Source organism: Ursus maritimus, unplaced genomic scaffold (assembly GCF_017311325.1).
Source record: "Ursus maritimus isolate PB19 unplaced genomic scaffold, ASM1731132v1 scaffold_21, whole genome shotgun sequence".
In the NCBI taxonomy this organism is placed as follows: domain Eukaryota; kingdom Metazoa; phylum Chordata; class Mammalia; order Carnivora; family Ursidae; genus Ursus; species Ursus maritimus.
Window position 1 is genome coordinate 49,464,815 of NW_024424564.1, and position 11,083 is coordinate 49,475,897.

The window sequence follows — 11,083 nt, forward strand, 5'->3', positions numbered from 1 at the left end:
AGAAACTTTAATATCCATTCATCAGTGGATGAACAGATACAGAAAATGTAGTATTATATGTGTATGTATAAATACAGATACACACACAAAGGAATTTTACCCAGCCATAAAAAAGAAGGAAATCCTGCCATCCACAGCCACATGGATGGGTGTTGAGGGCATTATGCTAAGCAAAATAAGTCAGACAGAAAATGATAAATACCATATGATCACTTATATATGGAATCTAAAAACAAAAACAAAACAAAACAAAAACCTCTGAACTCTCATAGATACAGAGAATGGACTGGTGGTCAACAGAGTCAGGGGTGGGGAGGCAAAATGGATGAAGGGGGCCAGAAGGTACGAACTCCCAGTTATAAGATAAACAAGTCCTAGGGATGTAATGTATAGCATGGTGACTATAGTTAGTAATACTGTATTGCAGGGGTGCCTGGCTGGCTCAGTTGGAAGAGTCGCAAGAAAAAAATTTGTAACGAAGTGTGGTGATGAATGCTAACCAACTTTATGGTGGTGATTATCTCACCATATATACCTTATATCAAGTCATTATGCCAAGTACCTGTAACTGATTCTGTATACTGTTATATGCCAATTATAGCTCAATTTAAATAAAAAAAAAACTAGTATCCAAAACAAAGGACTTATATCCCAAAACTCAACAAAACAAAGCAAACCACCCAATCAACCCAATTTTTCAAAACAAGTGAAAGATCTGGACACTTTGCCAAAAAAGACATATAAATGGCAAAAACAAAAAAATAGGAAAAGAGATTCAATATCATTAGACATTAGGGAAATGAAAAATTAAAACCACAGTAAGATATCACAACACATCTCCCCTGTTAGAATAGGGGGAACCTGGCCATAGGGTCCTGGTGAGAACATGGAATGAGGGACTTGCACGCACGGGGAGTGCAAATGTGAGACCATTGTGAAAACCAGTTGGGCCGTTTCCTATAAAGTTAAACATCCCCTTGTCACCTGTACCTCGGCAGTCCTACGTCTAGATATTTACCCTAAAGAGAGGACAACTTATGTTCACACAAAAACCTGTACAAGAATGTATGCAGCAGCATTATTCAAAATCATCAAAAACTGGAAATCGAAATTAGTTTTCCTCTCCCCAAAATTTTTTAAAATTGTGATAGAATATGGATAACATAAAATTCAACATTTAACCATTTCTTATGTGTATAAGAGTTCAGTAGTGTTAGACACATTCACGTTGTCTTGCAACCACTGTCCAGGACTTATTTCATCTTGCAAATCTGAAACTCTGTACCCACAAAACAAGAACCCATCCCCACCCGCACCTGCCCCTGGCAACCACCTTTCTAATTTCTGTCTCTACGCGTTTGACTAGGTACCACATACAAATGGAATAATGCAGTGTTTGCCTTTTTCTGACTGGCTTATTTCATTTAGTATAAGGTTAATGCATTATCCGTAGCATGTGTCAAATTTTCTTCTTTTTCTCCCAAATCTTTATTTATTTTTTTTTAAAGATTTTATTTATTTATTCGACAGAGATAGAGACAGCCAGCGAGAGAGGGAACACAAGCAGGGGGAGTGGGAGAGGAAGAAGCAGGCTCATAGTGGAAGAGCCTGATGTGGGGCTCGATCCCATAACTCCAGGATCACGCCCTGAGCCGAAGGCAGACGCTTAACCGCTGTGCCACCCAGGCGCCCCCCAAATCTTTATTTAAATGTTAGCTGGTTAACATAGCGTAATATTGGTTTCAGGAGTAGAATTTAGTGGCTCATCACTTACACGTAACACAAAATTTCCTTCCTTTTTAAGGCTGAATAACATTCCTGCGTGTGCATGTATACACACGTTCACATATGTGTTATATGTAATATATGTATAATACACATATATAAATGTGTGTATATACACATGTCGGAATATTATGTAGAACATACGTTTCATATATATAGGGATACATATATATGTATATTTTATTTATTCAACTGTCAATGGACAATTGGATGCTTCTACTTTGGGCTACTGCGAACAATGCTGCTATAAATATGGGTGTATAAATATCTCTTCAAGGGACGCTTGGGTGGCTCAGCCAGTTGCACGTCTGCCTTCAGCTCAGGTCATGATCCCAGGGCCCTGGGATCGAGCCCCGCAGCAGGCTCCCTGCTCAGCGGGGAGTCTGCTTCTCCCTCTCCCTGCCCTCCATTCGTGTTCTCTCTTGCTACCCTTCTCTTTCAAATAAATAAATAAAATATTTAAAAAATGATAAGTAAATAAACAAACAAACATCTCCTCAAGACCCTACTTTCAATTCTTCTGGATATATACTCAGAAGTAAAATTGCTGGATTTTTTCCATTTTTAGTTTTTTGAGGAACCACCATACTATTTCCCACAGCAGCTGCATAATTTTTCATTCCCAGCGCAATACAAATGGGCTCTGATTTCTCCACATCCTTGCCAACACTTGTTATTTTCTGTCGTGGTTCTGATTTGCATTCCCTGAGTGATGGTGAGTGATGTTAAGCATCTTTTCATGTGCTTGTTGGCCATCTGTATGTCTTCTTTGGTGAAATATCTATTCAAGCACTTTGCCCATTTTTTAGTTGGGTTATCTGGAGTTTTATTTGAGTTGTAAGAGTTCTTTATATATTCTGGTCGTTAACCCCTTATCAAATATATGATTTGAAAATATTTTCTCCCATTCTGTAGGCTGCCTTTCTTTTTTCTTTTTCCTTTTTTATAAAAAATAAACTCTACCTCCAACATGGGTCTCAAACTCATGGCCCCAAGATCAAGAGGATACTCTACTGACTGAGCTAGCCAAGTGCCCATGTAAGTTGTCTTTTCACTGTTGATTGTGTCCTTTGACAAACAGAAATTCTTGATTTTGATGTAGTCCAACTGATCAATTTTAACTTTTGTTTCCTACGCTTTTAGCATCATAGCCAAGAAATCACTGTCAAATCCAATGTCAAGAAGCTCTTCTCTATGGTTTCTTCTAAGACTTTTACAGTTATTTTTTTAAAGATTTATTTATTTGAGAGAAAGAGATCGTGCATGGGGGGGCTGCAGAGGGAGAGGGAGAGACAGTCCTGAGTAGACTCTGCACTGAGCACGGAGCCTGACTTGGGCTTGATCTCAAGACCCTGAGATCATGACTTGAGCCAAAACCAAGAATTGGACACTCACTGACTGAGCCACCCAGGGACCCCTAAGAGTTTTGTAGTTTTAGCTCTTAGGTTTTTATAGTTCTGTCTCTTGGGTCTCTTAAGTCTTTGATCCATTTTGTGTTAAACTTTACATGTAAGGTAATTCTTTTGCATGTGGATAATCCAGTTTTCCCAAGACTACTTGTTGAAAAGACTCCTTTCCCCATTAAAGGGTCTTAGTACCCCTGTAGAAAATCATTTGACTGTATATGCAAGGGGTATTTTTCTGAGCTCTCTATTCCATTGGGAGTTCGTGTTAATGAGGACAGAGTTTCAGTTTGGGAAGATGAAAAAGTTCTGGAGATGGATGGTGGTGATGGCTGCATAAAAATGTGAACGTACTTAATGTCACTGAACTCTACACTTAAAAATGGTAACTCTTGGGGCACCTGGGTGGCTCAGATGGTTAAGCGTCTGCCTTCAGCTCAGGTCATGATCATCAGGTCCTGGGATTGAGCCCCACGTCGGGCCCCCAGCTCAGTGCGGAGTTTCTTTCTCCCACTCCCTCTGCCTCTTCCCCTGTTTGTGCTTGCTCTGTCTCTCTATCTCTCTCAAATGAATAAATAAAATCTTAAAAAAAAAAAAGAGCTGTTTCTAAGAAAAAGGGGGTAAATCTATAAAAAATTAAAAATAAATAAAATGGTAAATCTTATGGGTATTTTACTACAATTAAATAAAAATTTTTAATGAAATAGACATTTTCAGATAAGCAAAGCCTGGGATAATTTGTAGCCAGCAGACACCTACTTCAAGAAATGCTAAAGGAAATTCTTCAGGCTGGAGGGAGAGATGAAAATGCAAAGCTACTGGAAGAAAAGAAGCACACTGAAAATGGCAAATAGGCGGGTAAATATAAAATATGGTTGCTCTTTTCTTAAATTGTCTTAAAAAGTCATCTGGCTGTTTAAAGGAAAAATAACAGGGGTGTCTGGCTGGCTCAGTTGGTACAGCATGCGACTCTTGATCTCAAGGTTGTGAGTTCGAGTCCCACATTGGGCATAGAGACTACTTAAAAATGTAAAAATGTAAAAATCTTTTTTTAAAAAAGTAAAAATAACAGTGTATTGTGACATTTATAACATTTATAAAAGTAAAATAAATGACAATAATACAAAGGACAGTAGGGGTGTAAATACAATGATATTGTTGTAAAGCTTTTCATTAAATACGAATCAGCTGTGGAAGATTAAGGACGCACACCGTAATCACTACAGTAACCACTTGAAAAAATGATCCAAAGAACCGGCTAAAAAGTCGATAATAGAGAAAGAATGAAAATATTTAAAACTACTCAATTAACCCAAACAATAAAGGAACAAAGAACAGAGGGGACAAAGAGAAAATAAATATCAATATGGCAGACTTATAACCATCTATCAGTAATTACATTAAATGTAAATGGAATAAGCATCCAATAAAATTAATAAGTCTCTGACTAAAGAGAAAAAACATAAATTACCAACATCAGAAATGAAGGAGAGGACCTCTCTACAGAACTTAAAGCATAATAAGATAAAATTATGAACAAATTTGTGTCAATATATTAGTTTCAATGAAACGGACAAATCCCTTAAAAATATAATTTACTAAAACATATGAAAATATAAAATATGTGAATAGTCTGTTATCTATTAAAGAAATTGAATTCATAATTAACAACATTCCCACTAGAAAACTCCAGGCCCAGATGACTTCATTGGTGAATTATCGCAAATATTTAAGGAAGATATAACACCAATTTTACATAAATTCCTTCAAAAAGAGGGAGAGAAGGAAAAACTTCTCAACCTGCTTTATGAAGAAGCATAACTCTGATACCAAAGCCTGTTACTATATAAAAAGAAAATTGCAGATAATATAATTCATGAACATAGACAAAAAATTCATGAATTGAAAAATATTATTGAGTTGTAAAACAAAATATTAGCAAATTAAACCCAGCAATATATAAAAATGATAATCATATCCATATAGAGTTTATATCAGTAATACAAGGTTGGTTCAACATTTGAAAAATCATGGGGTGCCTGGCTGGCTCAGTCAGTGGAGTGTGCAACTCTTGATCTCGGGGTTTTGAGTGTGAGCCCCACGTCAGGTATAGAGATTACTTTTTTAAAAATCTTAAAAAAAAAAAAAAAAGGAAGAAAAATCAGTGCAGTCCACTGCATTAATGTAATAAAGGAGAAAAATCAGATACCATTTTCAATAAATATAGAAAAAGTATTTGACAAAATTTAAGACCTATTCTAGATAAAAATTCTCTCAAAGTAGAGGTGGTAGGTAATTACTCCAAATCAATAAAGACCATTTGTGAAGAATCTATAGTAACAACATCATACTTATTGGTGAAATAATGAGTGCTTTCCCCCTAAGATTAGAAACAATGCAAAGATGTCTGCTCTAAACACTAGTCAATGTTGTAGTGATGGTCCCAGCCAGTGTAACATAAGAAAAAGAAATAAAAGGCATAAAGATTGGATATAAGTAAGTAAAGCTGTCTTTATTTACAGACTACATGATTGTGTAAATAGGAAGTTCTAAATAGGGATGCCTGGGTGGCTCAGTTGGTTGAATATCCAACTCTTGATTTCAGGTCATGATCTCAGGATCATGGGATCAAGCCCCACATCAGGCTTTGCACTGAGCGTGGAGCCTACTTGGGATTCTCTCTCCCTCTGCCTCCCTTGCCCCCAGTCACACATCCACATGCACACAATTTCTCTCTTAAAATAAAAAAAAAAGTCCTAAAGAATATACTAGAAAGCTACTAGGGTGAGTTTAGCCAAGTGGCAGGATACAAGGTAAATGTTCAAGACATTGCAGTATTGATGTAAAGTCAAATCAGTGGAATGGAAGAGAGAGATCAAAAATAAATTCTCACATGTACAACTGATTTTCAATAAGCATCAAAATAATTCAATGAAGAAAGAACATTCATTTCAACATATAGTGTTGGAACAACTGGATATCTGCATTATAAAGAATTAACCGTGATCCTTACTTTATACCAAATATAAAAATTATTTTGAGATAGATCATATTTCTAAATGTAAAATCTAAAACCGTACAATTTCTAGAAGACAGCGTAGGAGAATATTTTTCAACCTTAGGATGGGCAACAATTTCTTAGAACACAAAACACACTAATCAAAAAAAAAAAAGCTGATAAATTGAACTTCATCAAAATTAAAATTTTCTGCTAATCAAAAAAAATGAAAAGGTGAGTCTTAGATTGGGAGAAAATATTCACAATACATATATATATATATAACAAAGAACTTATAATCAGATTATATTTTTTAAAAACTCTTAAAACTCTGGGGTGCCTGGGTGGCTCAGTCAGTTAAGCATCAGACTCATGGTTTTGGCTCAGGTCATGATCTCATGGGTTGTGGAACTGGGCCCCACATCATCGGGTTCCCTGCTCAGCAGGGAGTCCGCTTGAAGATTCTCTCCTTCTGCCCCTCTCCCAACTCAGGCTCTCTAGTAAACAAATAAATCTTAAAAAATAAAAAACCTCCTAAAGCTCAATAAAAAAAAAAGACCAACCCAATTTATTTTTTTAATCCAGTTTATAAAAATGGGCAAAAGACTTGGACATCTCATAAATGAATGTATAAAACTGGCTAACAAGCACATTTAAAGATATTAAACATTGCTAGTAATTACTGAGAAAATTAATAAAGGGATATCTCATTAAAGTAGACTTGGAGGCTAGAAGGGGAGCCTGGAAAAAGAGCCTCGCACTCAAAATAAATGACAGGAAAAACTGTCAATTCCAGATCCCAACAGAAGAATGTCAACAGGAAAGAATCATAAACTGCGGGCCCCAACAGGGAAAGATTTACATTGCATCTCCTACAAGAAATGAACTACCCTTTCAACTCAGCCAATGAGAAACTTGTCACCCTGAACTCTTTCTCTTCTCCAATGGACTTTCATCCAAAACAGCCCCTTCAAACTTCCTCCTTCTCCATAAAATAACTTTTCTCTCCTTTGTTTGTTGGACTTGCCTATGGTTTTGCTGTAGCTTCTGTGTCCCGGATTGCAATTCTCTGTTATTCCTGAATAAACCCATTTTTGCTGGTAAAATAATTGACTGCTTTATTTTTAAGGTTAGCATTAAGTAAATGAGAGTCGAAACCACTGTGAGATCCCCCTACCTAACTATTAGAGGGGCCGACACGAACAAGACTGACAAGACCAAGTTTCGTCAAGGACGTGGAGCAACAGGACTCACCCGCTGCTGGTGGGAATGTAAAATGGCATGAACACTTTGGCAGTTTCTTATAAAACTAAAATACACTTAATACACGACTCAGCAGCCCTACTTGCAGATATGTACCCAAGAGAAAAAACAAAAAACCTACGTCAGCACAAAGACTTCCATGTGAGTTGACAGCTTTCTACAAAACAGCCAAATGTGTGTGCAAATAGCCCAACAAAGGGTGAATGTATAACCAGTCGGATATATGCAAGCATCACGTTATTACTTAGCGCTCAAAAGAAGCAAACTACTGAGGGGTAGGGTTTTGTTAAAAACAAACAGGGGTGTCTGGGTGGCTCAGTGGGTTGAGCCTCCGACTCTTGATTTCGGCTCAGGTCACGATCTCAGGGTCGTGGACTGAGCCCCATGTTGGGCTCCATCCTCAGTGCAGAGTCTGCTTCTCCCTCTCCCTCTGCTCCTCCCCCTGTTCTCGTTCTCTCTCTCTCAAATAAATAATAAAAATCTTAAAAAACAAACTACTGATAAACATGACATGGATGAATCTCAAAATCATTATGCTAATTGAAAAAAGCCAGATGCAAAAGACTAAATGCTAGATGAAATTCTAGAAAAGACCATAAAGAAAATACAGCAATGCAAACTCTCACACCAAGCTAGAACAGAGTAAAACCATTTTGAAAAAAGTTTTGGCCATTTCTTTTTTTTTTTTTTTCTCTTTTTTCTTTTTTAATATTTTATTTTTTTTTATTTTTTTTTAAAGATTTTTTATTTATTTGACAGAGATAGAGACAGCCAGCGAGAGAGGGAACACAAGCAGGGGGAGTGGGAGAGGAAGAAGCAGGCCTCCAGCAGAGGGGCCTGATGTGGGGCTCGATCCCAGAACGCCAGGATCCCGCCCTGAGCCGAAGGCAGACGCTTAACGACTGAGCCACCCAGGTGCCCCTAAGATTTTATTTTTAAGTAATCGCTATACCCAATGTGGGACTTGAACTCACAACCCTGAGATAAAAAGTCATATGTTCTACCGACTGTGCCTGCCAGGTGCCCCTGCCACTTCTTCTAAAGTCAATCATATACTTTTCTTCTGACTCAGCAGTTCTACTTCTGGTATTTATTCATTAAGAAAATGAATATATTTAAAAAAGAAAGAAAAAAAAAGAAAAAGAAAGGAGAGAGAGAGAAGAAAGGAAAGGAAAGAAATGAAAAGAAAAGAAAAAAGAAAAAATGAAAATATTTGTCCAGGAAAGGAATGTTCACAACAGCTTTATTCATAGTAGCCAAACCTGGAAACAATTAAGTTGTCCATCAATAGGTGAATGGCTAAACAAATTGATACAATAGAATACTACACAATAAAAATGAATTAACTGTTGATACATGGATGAACATGGCTAAATCTGAGAAACATCAGGCTATGTGAAAGAAAACACAAAAGAGTACATACTTCATAATTCTATGTATATGAAATTCTAGAACAGTAAAACTGTGATCGTAGAAATCATTATAATGGTTGCCTGTGGAGTGTGGAGTAGAAGTATTATATATAAATTATAATCTCAAAATTTTGTTAAAGTCGGTTGAAACAGGGGTGTCTGGCTGGCTCAGTCGGTACAGTGTGTGTCTCTTGCTCTCGGGGTCATGACTTGAAGTCCCACGCTGGGCCTAGAGCTCACTTAAAATAAATGAATGAGGGATGCCTGGCCAGCTTAGTTGGTAGAGAGCATGACTCTTGATTCTGGGGTCATGAGTTCAAGCCACACATTGAAAAATAAAAAAAATAAAATAAAATGAATGAATTTGAGTAAGTAAAATAAAGCTGAAACAGGGATTCAGCTAGTATACAAAATGCATGCCATCAGTCCTATACACTTGCAAGACGAGGGGCTGTAGATTTTACTTTTAGCTTATTAGCGACAGAAGCAAAGAATGAAAAACAACTGGTTATGTGAATGCAGCCAAAAGATCATTAAAAAAAAATTAGTTCAGTATCTTCACAATTTTTGGAACTGGGCTATGAGAGAAGTTCACTGACTGAGCCTCATGGTGGACAAGATTGTCAACAATACCTTCAGTTTCCACGCAGGGTTCCATTTGGCTGTGGTTTAAAAGGTCTTGTGATGAAATGAAGTTGAGTTCAAGCAATTCCATGAGAGGTCATGACACATCCTCTGATGGTCTAGATCATTCTAAGGGCAAGCATTTGATATCTCGGGAGAAATGGCGTCAGGACAGATGTCACCTCCACAGAGGGCTCTTCCAGCCCCTAAAGTTGAGTAACCCAAGATGCTGTCAAATACTCCCCTTCATTTCCCTCCTAGCCCTTATGCCTGGTTGACATTCCTTACACGGCTGTTGTCTAATTATACCGACTAGAATGGTTGCTCCATGTGGATAATGACCTCAACCTATCTCGTCGGTCATCCTGTGCCTAACACGTAGCGGGTGCCCAGTAAAGGCTCTGAACGAGAGAACAGCCTTTGACACGATCCTTTATTTCTCCCAACCATTTGATGGCAACCACGCCCATCCAACCCAGGCTAAACAACACGGTCATCAAGCACAGAAGGAAAGACAGCAAACAGGGCTGGGCCCACTCTCACTACCCTGCACCATTCCCCGGGAGTTAATGCTGGCTTCCCAACATTTCCAGAATCAGACTCTCCTACCACCACCCGATTCCTCTGGCCTCACTACATCCTGCCCAATTTCGCCAGAGCCTCCTACCAGGTCCTCCTGCTCTGACCCTCGACCCTCACCACCCCCTGTCACTCCCAGTACAGCAGAGCCGAAGACAGATCTTGTGGATCCTCTGCTCAACAGTCAGGGGCTCCATCTCATTCAGAGTGAAAGTCCAAATCCTCCCCAGGGCCTCACAGGCCTGACGTGAGCAGAAACACTGCCTTTCCCACCTCTCCCCCGACCCCAGCCCCAGGGTGTCTGTGCTGCTCCAGAACTTGTCGGACTTTTGTTATGGCTGTTCCTCTGGTCTGGAACACTCTTTCCTCAGAGACCCACTGAGCAGACTCCCTCTCCTTCACGTCTGCTCGAGTCTCGCCCTCTCCATGAGATCTACCCTGACCACCCTACTTAAACCTGCAATCTGCCGCCTCTTCTCCCACAAACACAAAGGGCTTTTTTTTTTTTTAAGATTTTATTTATTTATTTGACACAGAGAGACAGCCAGTGAGAGAGGGAACACAAGCAGGGGGAGTGGGAGAGGAAGAAGCAGGCTCCCAGCAGATGAGCCTGATGTGGGGCTCGATCCCAGAACCCCAGGATCACGCCCTGAGCCGAAGGCAGACGCTTAACGACTGAGCCACCCAGGCGCCCCTCACAAAGGGCTTACTATGTGCCAGGGACTGTTCTGAGCCCTTCAGTCTTTCTTCCTGGGCCCCATGTGCCACAACCGTTTTATCTCTGCCCTTCTTCCCCAGGCACCCTGACCCCTGTGCAGCTCCTTAACTGAAACCCTGCATGTTTGTGAAAGAATCACTAGCCGCCTGCTCAAGGCCTGGTGGCATTTCTCTGGAACGTCCATCACTAGGAACTGCTCCAAACAGGGCTATGGGTTCCCTTTTGCCACTGCAAAGGGGGTGTAACTACCAATACTACGGCTTCCTAAGGGGCTGGGCATGGCTGGTGATGGGGAATCGTG